This window comes from Sturnus vulgaris, chromosome 25 (assembly GCF_052056855.1).
Source record: "Sturnus vulgaris isolate bStuVul1 chromosome 25, bStuVul1.hap1, whole genome shotgun sequence".
NCBI lineage: Eukaryota > Metazoa > Chordata > Aves > Passeriformes > Sturnidae > Sturnus > Sturnus vulgaris.
The window spans coordinates 5182572-5196439 of NC_142267.1; positions in this window are offsets into that span (position 1 = coordinate 5182572).

Genomic DNA, 13868 nt, shown 5'->3' on the forward strand with positions numbered 1-13868 from the left:
CTCAGCAGTGTTCCTGACCCTGACAGCTCCAGGTGCACACAGATGTAGCAGTGTACAACTGGATGGTGAGTGCTGCTACCTCTCCTAGCATTTTCTGAGAAAGCCTCTGGGATAGGCACAGACACTCACTGAATTCAAACCACAGATAAGTCAGCAAAGAAAGACGGGAAGATTCTTTTGTATAGAGTTCCAGCAAGGTTTATTGCCAAACCACGCTGAAGGAGTCCAGGGACAAAAGACAAAAAAGACAAAAATCACTGCAGTGTCTCGGGTTAAGTGTGGGGTCAGGGGGCCAATGGTTGAGGGCATGGGGGTGGTACAAGGGCAGGGCAAAGGGCAGTGACCTATAGGGAATAGGGATAGATTAACATAGTGCTGCAGGGGACCAGGAGAGAAGCCTTTTTGTCTCATTTCAGATAGTGAGGCATTCTCGAAGACTGTGCCAGATTTTTCCAGAGCATCCTCCTAGAGGTTCCCATGATAGGCTCAAGGGCCTCCTCAGACAGACTCCCCCCCTGAGCTGGCCCCGTGTGATGCACACGGGAGGGAACAGCCACAGAGTGCTGCTGGCACAACTGTGCAAAGACAAACCCTTCCCATCTCCTCTCTGCACAAATCAACCTGACCATTTCACTGTTTAAAACTTGTACATGGTTTCCCAAGAACATAAAACCATGGTGCCTTCCTTCACATGCACCCCACAGAGCAACACTAGCCCTTAGCTGAACTGGAATTTTCTCTTTTTGTGCTGGCATCTACAATATGACCATGAAGAATATGCCTTTCCATGTCAATATAGAGGCACTCCAGCTGCCACATTCAACATTAAGTATCACTACATGAACACCTTGCATAGCACTCAAAAAGCCCCATCATGGAATACTCAGCTGGATGGAAGGGGCTGACAATCTTGTGCTATGGCAACTTCTATGATTTCAATCTCTTCTCATTCTGCATTGGAAAGAAATAAAGCATTTCAAATTATTTGGGGGTGAGAGGGCCAATATAGTGCCCAGGAGAAATCTTCATACTTGATTTAACATTGCCTTCCATGTACCTCTGTGTTCATAGAGCATCAGCTTCTAACTGCTATCACTCTCCTCCCTCAGGTCTCATAGAAGTGTTCAATCAAACATGGCATGTGCTGCCAAAATGAGGACATAGTTCATTACTTGTTTAAATCAGCAATACTGACAGTGCTTTACTCAGACACAAGTTGAAACTGTCTGTGTGAGCAGCACATCAACACAAACTGTGTCCAGCTGTACCTGCATTACTTGCACATAACTCTACACAAAGGTGTCAGTGCCTTATTGCAGACTCCACTACCAATGCAAATGCAGCTACAAAGAATTTACATTATCTGTGGCTCTCATTAGTGGCACACTGTGCTCAGGTAGAAACACACACCACACCAGGGGACATCAGCACTGTACTTATATTGCACTCGTGGGTAGCAGCTGCAAATCCACAAACACCTGTCCACAGAGGCACAGTGACAGGCAGGCAGGAAAGAGATTGCTACTGCCCCTAAAACCATTGATGGCTAAAGGATGCCTTTTGGAGTTGGGAAACTGAAGGAAAACCCTTCCCATTTATTCATGTCTCACAGCCTCAGCACAGGCACCTTCCACACCAAGATCAGGCACCACTGGCCACTCCACTTGCTTATATTTAAGGCCCCTCTCTGAAATTCTGACTGCTCATCAATGCAGAATAAAATTTCTTTGTGTTGTGTATTTTTATAAACCTCAGCCCTGTCCTGACCAAGCAAAATATCTTCAAGTTACCACTGATCCAGGCCACTGAATTCTAATTGCCAACCTATTCTTTCTTACTCAGGCAACACTAGTACTCAAAGATTCTGTTAAACATTTCCTAGATGCAGAAACAATTGCTTCCCCAAAGAGCAGAGGTGAAAGCACACAGCCAGCCAGCCCCCTTCTTTTATTGGATAACATTTCTCATATATTTCATGAGAGCCAGGTGGCACCATCTGAACAGCAGTGAGCTCAGGAGCCTCCAGCCACATCAGGAGAAGGGAAGGATGTCCCAGCCCTGCAGGCAGCTACAGCCCATGCTGCTGTGGGCATGCATGACAGCAGGGCTCTTTTGCATAAATTCACATGTGGAAACCTAAATCACCACCGCTGGCAGGTAAAACACTACAATTTTGAGAGCAGGAAGAGTATCCCCAGTCCTGAAGCTTGCTAGGAAATTCTGCAGATTGTCATAGAGAAAGAAAGAGATGTTGAGACAGAGTGTGTCCTAAACCCCTGCTGTGTGTGCAGCTTTTTCTGTGCAATTAAGAGAAGGTAATGGTTTTATGGATGCTATTTGCTGAAAAGGCCTTCAGTGCACTATTTAATGGAGTTTCACCAGCATTCCCCAAAGGCTTCCAGTCTGCATTAGTATCCCACAGCTCACACCCTAGCCAGACAAGCCTTCTCACCCTGATGCCTCTACTCTGTGTCTGTGAGTGTGGGGGTATCAGGAGTATCACAGTGCCTCCTGTGCTCTCCTTCCTACTGGAGTCTTGAAACCCCAGGATGTAATGAATATTCACAACACAAACATTAGCAATAAGTATTGTGCTATTAGGACAAAAATATATTTCAGGCCAAAAAACTGGGAGAGAAAAACTGAGAGATAATCTTTACTCCTGAACTCCCAGAGCTACTGAATAGCATTTTCCTGAGCTGTACTGGTGGTGTTTAAAATGCAAATCAGTCTTGGGTTTCTGAGAGACTTTGTAAAAAAACCCCAAAAACCAGACCCATGCAACAAAGCTTTATTGTATTGTAATGACTGTGAGATTTGCAGAGCTGCCTCTATGCCAGTGGTGCACAGTGGATGCAGGCAGGGATTGGGGAAGCTCTTGTCCCCAGCTGTCTTCTACCACCGACTCATTGTGTGTGACCTTGAACAGGACAGCCCTTCCTCTGTGGCAGTGTGGCCATCAGAGGACACAGGGGAAGGGGGAGAGATGAGGCCATTTCTGTACCTCCTGGTGAGCTTATCCACTACAGACCACCCTGAGGCAGGAGACAGCAGAACTAATCCTGCAGCTCTTTTCCTGCAGGGCTCAGCAGGGTAGTGTCACCCTGTTCCTAATGGTCTTCCTGGGACAGATAGTGCTCAACCTTTCCTACTTTTTTTACTATCCCATAGTTTATCTTTGGCCTTGTATCTCCCTTGTGTCTTTTACAGAGCTGGTCCCCTCCTGGAGTCCCAGCATCTGTAGAAACCCCTCTGCAATCAATTGTTCAACTGTTCTTACTCACATCCACCTGTAGAGCACCTAATTCCATTTTTTTCTCCCTCTAGTTAAAGAGCTGTCCCTAAACAGACTTTAGCAAACAGATCATGGTAGAGTTGAACACAGAAGGGGAGGTATAGTAAGTGAAGTTTTGATAGATTTAGATAGATTTCCTTCAAACTATTAACGGTATAAACATAAAGAATAACCATCTATAGAGGGGGCACAGTCTGAAGCACATCACAGTCTGCTGGACACCTCTGTTCCTCTGTTCCTGGACCTCCAGGATCCACTCTGGGATCTTGAATAAATCACTCTGGTTATTTCCACCTTGGCTTTCCTCCAGCCTTCTCCTTCCTTCTGTAAAGCTGGGTGGTGGGAGGTATTTGAGGTGCCATTTATTTGTTCATCTGCCTTCACCACACTCAGCCCCCAGAGTTAACGAGGTCAGAAGGATTAGGGTGATTTCTAAACTTGACCTTTCAAGGCTGCACTGTGCCACCCAGAGCCTGCACATCCCTCCTTCCACATCCAGTCACACTTGCTCCCAAGTATTGCTCTGAAGGCAGGCTGCTGAATCTGGCATTTGGAGACTAAGTTCACTCCACAAGGTCACATCGAGGAGGCCAAAAATCACAGTCAGCCAGCACTAACCTTCACTTACTGCTCACCAGAGAGGAGAGCCATATTGCATTACTGCCCCTGAGCCCCCACCAGCACCATGGAGACAGAGCTGCTAGCTGAGCTCCTGGACTGTTGGGGTCCAGGGTGGTCCCTGACAATCCTTGTTAGGGTTCACAGATATTCAGGGTGTAAGTGGCAAAATAAAAGAAGAGCGGTGGACGAGCACGGCTTAGCAACATAAAACATTTTAATAATAATGAAAGTAAATGTGGGACGAGGCCCAAAAACCCAAATACGCCAACCAAGGGGACAAGGCCTCCTTAGGAGCTGGTGGTCAAAGACGAGGGTGAAGGGAGGTCCAGGGTTTAAATACGGGGTAGGAGAGGAGGTGGAGCTGAGGTGGGGTCCAATGGGTACAGGGGAAGGTGGTGCAGAGGTGGGATAAGGGAAAGCAGGGTCCAGTGGGGTAGGGGGGGTGGAACAATGCACAACCGATGGGGATACAAGGAAGGGAAAACATTCTGGATATGGGAGTGGTGATGATTGACTAGTAAATTAAATATTAACATGGGCAACTTCTCTGGGGTCACCACAACTGAACAAATGCTTCCCACAGTCTAGGGCTGGGATACAGCTCTCATTCAGTGATGGTTGCCTGGCTTGGAATACTGGTCAGGCTGACTCCCACACCTGATTGTATTTTTGTGTGCAGAAATGCCCCAGCAGCTGCTGATCCTCATGCAGCAGAAGGTTCAGGTCCCCTCAGCTGCTGTGTGTCACAGGTACAAATCACTCAGAGTCTTCTGATGCATTTCAGAAATTATTTCTCTGCTGAATGCAAGGTCCCAAAGGGGGAACACATCTTGAAGCAGTCACACTGAGGAAAAGTGTGTGACTTTTCAAGGCATTCCAATAATAAAACCCCAAAAACTTCGAACCCAGAAGCCAAAAGGTAGGTTTTCAAATTAATATGTAAACCTCTAAGCATCAAAACTGAAGCTCCCATTACATGTAACGGAATTGGTGAGTACTCAAGGCTTTTAAAACTTGGTCATTTATTTCCAGATATGTAAATATTCCTATTTACATAAAAACTTCTCAGAAAATGTTCTACATTACCAGCAGAACATTTCAGCTCTTCACTGGAAACACAAATCTTTAAGAAGCACTGACTGGAACAAAAATATATTAGTTTAGGCTGTTTAGTTTAGACTGAAATATTTAGAGTTTAGATATTCCTCTTTGAAGCAATTAAAATGTACTTAAGCAAAGCATCATTTTTGACTCCTTCTCCACCAGATATGCAGTGTGGACAATAAGATTTTTCATATTAGTAGCAGCAGGAAAAAAGTGATTCTGAAAATCAGGTGGGAGAAATGTCTGCTCCAGGAAGGCAGAACAGAATAAGGAAAATAAGGAGGAGGACAGGAACTCAAACCAACCTATTTACACACTGAAATGCAAGTGCATACCCACTACCACTTTGGAAATGTTATTAATCTCTTCAAGTGTTGCAGAACCAAACAAGGAGAGCTTGCAGAAGTGATTCAAAGTCAGAAAATTACCAGAAAGAAAACAATTTCTATAAAAACAAAAAAAAATGGAGACAAGTGTCCCCTGAGAGATGAGGCTGAAGAAATGTCTTTTGCAGTTGCTTTAGGTGGTGTGCCCTTATTTGCCAACACATTATTTGAATGTTATTAGAATAATTAGAGTGTTATTAAAATAAAGGTAGAGTGAGAACTATGAGCAGGGAAGCAGAAAGACAATACACAGCCAGGAAAAAGCTAAACACTACATAAAGCCAGAGGGGCAGATTGGTAAAATATTCTTAGTGAAGTAACAGTCTGAAAGATAGGAAGATGTAGAGAGAGATTTAGAGTTGAACTTAATACTTCTGTGATTTATTTGCATTAAGCTCAAGCAGTGTGTGTGGCTTGGGTTTTACTTGTTTGTTTTGCTTCCCTGACTGCCTCAGGTGCTGGCAGAGAATTGTTTTGCTGAAGCTGTAGTCCATGGGATGCTGTGGAAATTCATTGTCCCTGGGGAAAAAATGAGGACCATTTGACAAAATACTGGAAAACTTCTTCGAGTTCTGAAACTCCAAAGAAAAAGAGTTACATGGGAAGGGGTCTGGTCTCTTCCCTGTAGTGAAAGTCCAGCTTTGTCTCCTCAGAGTCATAAGGTCAGAAATTACCAGCAGCCTCCCTACTGTGCTTCACATGAGGACATTGTGCAAATTATGGAAATTTTGTTCATCCAGCCATCCTGCAGCAGATGGCAAAGCAGTGAGAATGGCCAGAGCTGGTGGGTGGCATGGATGTGTTTAAAACAGCCCTGAGATCAAAGTTCCACTAGTGCCCATCAGCAGTCTGCTACATTTATAATTTCCTATATTTCCCTGCAGTTATGATTTAGAATTGCTGTTATTTAGATATCTGTAAGAATCCAGTGTAGCTCACATGACCCTGACTCAAAGTAGAGCATCCAAGATCCCTTCCAGGATCCCCCTGGATCCCCCTGTAATCCAAGCCCAGGCACCAGGCTCTGGGACACTCAACCCCTTGCAGCCAAATATTGCAGAACCTCTTCTGCCATGATCAAGTTGCCAAAAGAACAGGAAGGAAAGTGAAAAAGCAGGGAAATATGTGAGTATAGGAAGGAGAATACTCAGAAGAGAAAAAGTGTTAAGGAGACAAGTGAGAGAATTAAAAACAGTACAACAGAAGTTTTAGAAAACCAGTTCTACAGCATAGGACTGGTATCTATAATCTCTGCCACAGAACTTCGGGGAGATGGATAGAAAAGCTGCAGAGAAGGAACTTCCTAACACTTAGTGTTAAACACCAGGAAAGGTATTAATAGAAAGAAAAAAGGAGAAAGTTAAAATAGGAATAGGAGACAGCTCCTGAAGCTGTGCAGTTACAACCCCTGCAAGCCCAAGTGTCTGAATGCTGGAGGAAGGGGGAGAGGCAGCTCATGGAGGAGCTTATTGGAACTCCATAAAAATATCAGTTGCTTCTAGATGTGATCCATGCTGCCTTCAAAATCTCAGCTTGGAGCACCATCCATTTTTTGGGTGCTCAGGTACCAGGGAGCTGCACTCTCTCAAGTGCTGCTGGCTTGTGATGGATGCTGCTGTGATAAGTGCATTAAACCCAGCAAAAATGAGCCTTAGAAGGCTCTGAAAACCAGGCTCCATCACTTTTCAGAATACTTTTTTATAAGTATTGACCAGTCTGGCTCGAGACAGATGCCAGCATTCCCAGAGCATGCAGAGCATGGCTGGTGGCAGCACAAGCCCTCCCCCAAATTCTGTCAGGGCCCTGCAACACAGAGCAAACTGGGCAGCTGCCACATCCCCTCCTTGAAATTACTGGTGGTTCCTCTCAGGGACACTTGTGCTTAGTGGCAGGTTATCATGAAAGGCTCAAGTGGGCTTCAGGAAGTCACATCCACCATCACCAGTCAGCCAGTTTGCAGGATATATGTGTGGATGGGACACAATGGGTCAATTTATGGGTTTGACTTATGGGATTCATGTTACCACAAAGAAAAGTCCACATGTGAGCTGGGTGACAGGACAAAGATGTGGTTTGTTAGGCTTTGCTAAACCCACAGGGTCATTACCCAGCTCCTGTTTCCAGGGAGGAGCAGGGGGTAAGAGCTCTCCCTGATGTGACTGCAGATCTCAGCCAAAGGCTGGCAGACTGTCACTGCCTCCTGCTGTGCCTCTCATTTTGCTGCCATTTGAGCCAACAGCAGTGCCAGCCCAGTTGTGACCTCCTCTGCCCCTAAGCCTGGATCCCCCAAGGCTCCCTATCTCCGAGCAGCTTTTGCAGAGACTCTCACTCTCTGCTCCTGTAAAGAGCTGCCCAGCTCCATATGGAATGAGTACAATGTGAGTTATTAATTGTCTACAACAATTAGCCAGGACACCTGGGCCTTCTGGCAGCTTGGTTACTGTGTGGGAGCCAATCACAGTCTCATTTTCATGCCATTTCATCCACAAGCCATAAAAGCTGCTTCTCCAGCTCTGTCTGTCTCCTGATGCACATCCAGTCCACCCTGAGACAGGGAGCAGTAGTTTCCCTTCTTTTCACAATTCCCTGAAATCAAATATTTGCAGTGTATGTAACTGATGTGATGGGTATGCAGAACTGGCACATTTGACAGAGAAGAACAGAAAAGGCCTTCCCAAAGCTCTCTCATGCCTTGAAAGAGAAGATGCAGAGATCTTGCTGGACTTCTTCCCTTGCTCAGTCAACAGACCCCATCATCCAGACGAGCTGAATGAGAGATATTTCTCATGGTCTGCAACCTCCCCAGCTCCATCTGAGCCCTCTCATGGTGCAGATCAGTCGCTGTAGTGGCAGTGAATCTGCTGGATTTAGAGCAGTTTATCCCCACTGGGGACTCTGACAGTGCTGGGGCTGCACCAGGTGTGTCACAATGCCCATGTGTGCAGTGATCCCCCGAGGTTACATCTACCAATATCCCTGTGCTGTGCCCCTAGGAAAATAGCAGCCCTGTGAATACCTCACTGAAACCACGCTTGGCCCCAAGGGGAGCTGGAGCTGGTGCTGGGATGGGTGCAGGGAGCTCCAGGGAGTGCTCTGAGTGCCTTCAGCACAGCAGGCTCCAAGCCCAGCCAGCAGGGACACGCCTCTCTCAGGAATCCACCAGAGTTAAAATCTGTCCCACAGCAGCCATCCGGGATCTGAAATGTTACATCTCTAACTCACTCTCCACATTTATTGTCCTGAAGGCTGTTAAGACTTTTGTGAACTCTGGAATGCAAAACAATGTTAGAAATTCACATTATTCATCTGACACACTAGAGTGGCTCCTCCTCAGCCACTACTGCTGAGGAAATAAATCCCTCTTCTGTGTTCAGGAAACAAAGGTATTTCTGTCACACAGGAGACCATCTGAAGCTTTTGAAAAAAATCAGTTTTTAATATTTGCTAATCTTTTCTATTTGTTTTTGTACCTCAGTCAGGACCCTACACAAACAATTTTGTGGAGAGGCCTGATTGATTTTGCTTTCCCAGTCCTTTTTAATCATCATCTTTGCAGGCTGGTAAGAGGCTGGTCACAATTTTCATTAGTGATTTGTGATTTGGGTTGCTCCACTTCTGTTATGGACACCACCTCAGTAAAAATCAATAACAAATTAAATCACAGTAGGCAGTGTGACCAGGGAAGAGTGGCCTTTTGCTGTGAGAGGGAAAAGGCTTGTATTTTTTAAAATTAGAGAAAAATTGAAAAGAGAGAACTTTGTGGCTTCATTAGAAGTATCCATGCTGGAAAGGTACTGGGTAAACACAGACTGTACTTTAGATCCTACATCATATTGACTCATGACTAGGAAGTAATATTGGCCACTGCTGGGAAGTGTTTCCCTGTGTACTACACAGCCCCATTACTCCTGATTTATTCCATATAACACCATTAACTTGAAGAAGGTTCCTTCTGACTTAATACCAGTGTGAGACCAAAACCAGATTCCTCATTTTTCAGAGACACTGATGCAGTCTTCTACTCGAGCCTCCCACAAACATTTTCCAATTCTCCTGAGTTCCTGTGAGGAATGAACCTTTCTGCTTTGAATTCACAAACCTGTGAGCAATCCCAGGGCAGTGGGAGAGACATCATAAACACCATAAATAGATTTTAGGTCTCCCCTACGTGCTTTTCAGTGTCAGTTTTGTTTCTCTACATCACCACAGCTCCAGCAGTGTGACTGGAATTGCCCACTCTAAGTCCTAGACTTGCCAATCTCAGTATCTCAAGTTATTGCCTGGTTTTACACTAAGGTTCCTGGCATGTATCTGGCAATTGCAAACATGTTCTCTCTGAACAACTTCATTTAACATCTCAATTATCTGTTGCTTTCTTTTTTCCCTTTTTTCTGCTTCATAGTTTATATTTTTTTCTTCATAGTGGGGATTTTGCCCATGAGATGAACATTATGGAAGGGAGAATAAACAGAACAGTATTTGATTTTATGCTTTCTATTCAGAAGTTTCTCTTTCTTCTCCCTTTATATCAATATTGCCATGTTGATCCATAAGCAAAATAAAGTATATAAATATACTCTTTTTTTCATTTTGAATCATAAAACTTGAAGTTATAGCTCCCACAGCAACAGTAACTCAACGTTAATGTGCACATACATTAGAAGCAGGGAAATTAACACCAACACAGCAATGGAATATGTGTGAGAGAATTCTGCTACTGGTTGAAATCCCATAGATGTGAAACATTTCATGTCTGCTTGTGACAAGATGTCATCAAACAAAAGCAGCTGTCTCAAAGACCTCAACCTTTATGGACATAAATAGAATTCAGCCTTGCAATATGCAGAATCACCTTACTGAGCTGGTGTTACTTTTATTGTCAACTCCACTGGCTTTAAAGATGCCAAGGCCTTCAGGAGCTCAAGAGAGTGCACTGAGCACACGTGTGTGAGCTTCTCTGCTGTGCAGAGCAGTTGGGGTGACCCAGAAAACCCCACAGAGAAGGGTCTGACATGGCCCCCAGACCAGGGCATGCACCATGAGCCAGACCACAAAGCTGGAGGAATCATTGGAGGACCTCCTGCATCCATCCACTCAGTGTGTCATCCATCCTGCCTCTTCCTGGCCTGTGTTCACTCCTCTAAACACAGGAGAGGATTAGAGGGATTGGATTAGAAAGGATTGGAGCCCACAGGGATACAGATGAAAGGCTGGAAGTGTTCACAGGCAAGAGGTCTCAGCCCCTCCAGTTCTGTACTGGCTGCCAGTCACTGCAGGGAAGTGTTTTTAACACAAACTGCATCCCAAGGGACTTTGGCTAAGTTATTCTAATTATTTGCACAATAAGATGAAAGAGCAATGTGTTCCCATTTCATAAAGGCTTCAGCAAGTCTACCAGGTGCTGGTGCTCCTTTGTGAGGCCTGAGAGCTGAGAACTAATTAGTCTCAAATTATATCCCTGACAAAGACACAGCAAGGAAGCAGAAAGACATTCACTTGCCAAACCACTACAATGCACTTTCAAATGGCAAATCAAATAGGCATCACCACTTCAGAGGGCCAAGGGTGCCTCCAGCAACCCTTGGTGTTTACCTTAAACAGCAAGGAGAAAGGCAGGGGAGAGAAAAAGAGAAACATCAGAAGGGCTGGCAGACCTGTCTCTCCTGAATCCTCTCCATGCTGTTCCCATAGGAAAGGGGTTTCCCTTTAATTTAGACCTTTGGGATCTGCACAATTGCTTTCAGCACCATTTGCTGTCATTTTTCATTGGATTTACTTTTAAACAAGCTTCACAGTCAGCTCTTTCAAATAAACATGAAGGCAGTAACTCATGAGAATACAGCTGGAGTTTGAAGAAATGCTGTTTGTTGTATTCCATGGTGCAGGAAGTTGTGTGCAATCCTACAATTAAAGGCTCATCACAGTCCAGCCCAGAAGGGTTAACATAACTTTTCCTTTCATGTTTCTTGCCTGTGCAAGGTAGTGCTGGGTACTCCTTTCACTCCTGCACAGCCTTTCTTAAATGTCTCACCAGTGTTGCAAAGAGAAGACTCATCCAAACCTTCAAAATGAAATAACCCTACCAATAACCTGCTGCAGGGCAGAGATGTATCTGTGCCTCTTTATCAGCCACTTAGGGACATGCACAGAGACAATGCCAGTCTAGGGAATGCCTGAGAGGAGACACAGGCATTAGTCAAAGGAATTTCACCCTGAGAGTGTTCTGGAGACAGCCCTCAACATTCTACTTCCCTGTCTTCATATGATGAATGCTGTGTAGTGTACACAGTTGATGTTTCCCACTGGAGAACATATCATTGTCTTCTTCTAGTGGAACCACCCTGGACTAGGCAAACCACCACCCTGTTACATCCTGGTATTCCCACAGCTCATCTCAGACACCCTAGTGCACATCCAAACCAACTCTGCTTGGGTTGGAGTGGTCCTCACTTGGTAGTGACATGCATGATGCCACCTTCAGCTCACAAAGTGCTAAAGCTTATAGAGCATTAGGCCTCAAAAAGAACACAATGAACCCTTAGTCCATTAATTCCATTCTGGAAAAAGGCATTTCATGAGGGAGATCAGAAGCTGTGTCAGAAATCTGCCCAGTTTCAGCCTGGGGAATCCCAGAGAAATCCCTGGGGAGCCCCCAGCTGTCCTGGGGAAGCAGAGTTGAAATCAGGAATCAGCCAAACATCCAAATATTCTCCTCCACACCAACTGCTGTTTTCCTTTTCTCACACCTGTAATTCATATGATGGCATGATCTGTTGGTCACATCTGGACCACTCTCTGCTAAGAGGAAGTTTGAAGTGCCAGGTACCATGTTAATAACACCCAGGACTCTGCTTACCCTCCCAAAGCTGCCTGAGGGATGCACATTCTGTGTTTTTAACTCGGGAGTGATGATGTGGTGCTCAGTGCAGGCAGATATGTGGTTGTGTGGTACAAGCACTCCTGCATTCACCTGCCAGAACTAAAACAGTTACTGGGGGCTGTTGGCACCTCATGATGCAGACACTGGGCAGGAAGACCCCAAAAACATCCAAAGAGGTCAGAGACCATTCCTACTCACAAACAAACACCCAAACTGCTTGGGTGCTCTGAACTTCTTGCTGGATGTTTCTCTTTCTATAGATGTCTCCATACCTTTGAATATTTGTACAGAAGCAGAGCCAGTCAGAAATGCTACAGACTTTCTCACTGGAGGGTTGTTATTAAGTTAATAATATATGAATAACCTGTGAGATGTAAGATTGGAACAAGCTCAGCACTTTTCTGGCCCTTCCCGTTGGGATTTAACTGACCCATCTTGGCACAGCTCTGTTCTCCTTCCTGGCCAGCACCTCATCCCTGGGAAAAACAGGTCAAACACAAGTTGCTAAATCCCTGAACTGGAGTCCCTTGCCCTTAGCCTTTCCCCTGATGTAAAGCAAAGCTTCAAAGGCTGAATGCCCTTGTGCCATGAATAATGTTTATCAAAACAAGAAACAAAGGAGGAAGAGAACAAAGGAAAAGGGAAAGAGAAGAGAAAACAAGAAAGGAAAAGACAAACAGAAGAGTGAAAGGGAGGGATATAAGATAGAGCCATTAATTTGCTTCTGTTTGCTCTGGGGTTTAAACAACAAACCTCTGTGTCTCTGGTTTATCTTGGTTCCTCAGCTGTGAAACGTGCTGTGCTCCAGTGTTTTCTGAGCTTTAGAGATTTGCTGGGAAGCTGGGAATGAGGCAAGAGGCTCAGCAAACAGAGATAGCAGAGGCAGCCTCATACATCACACTCAGAGGAAATTCATTCCTTTCAGCACTGCCCATGGGTGAAATTACATTATATTCTGTTTGGATAATTGGATGTCATATACCACCCAACCTGTTCTGGGATGGCATTTCCTTCCATAACCATGCTGTTAGCTGCATCCCAGGACAGAGAGCACAAGGCACAGGTCCCATGAAGTATAAAGGAAAAAGTAAGGACACAGAGGTGCTGGCTCCAAGAAGTCCTCATTCCAAACTAAACCTCTCAGAGTCAGGCTGGAAGCAGAGAGGGTGAAAGACAGAGCATAAAGAACAAGAATGAGATGAAGAAATGAAAGGGAAAGAAGGAAATCTAAGCGAAGAGAAAAGGAGAAGGAAAAGAGAAAACTGATTAATTTTGGGATTTTTTTTCCCCAGCAAACACAAAGCATTTTCTTCTTAAATTGTGAGGTGCTGCACAGGTCTTTGAGCTAGAAATTCACTGTGAGAACAAGCCTGTCCCACTGGGCAGGGGCAGGTCACATAACATCTGCTTGGGAGTCCTGCAAGAATACAGCAGTTTTGTTTCATCCCAGTCACTGAGGATCACAGAGGTATTCCAAAACTCCCAGCCATGCCCTGATACATTTTATATTCACCATTTACCTACATTTGATCTAAAACACCCTCAATTTCCCCCTCATTGTGCCCTTTCTTGCATCACCTCA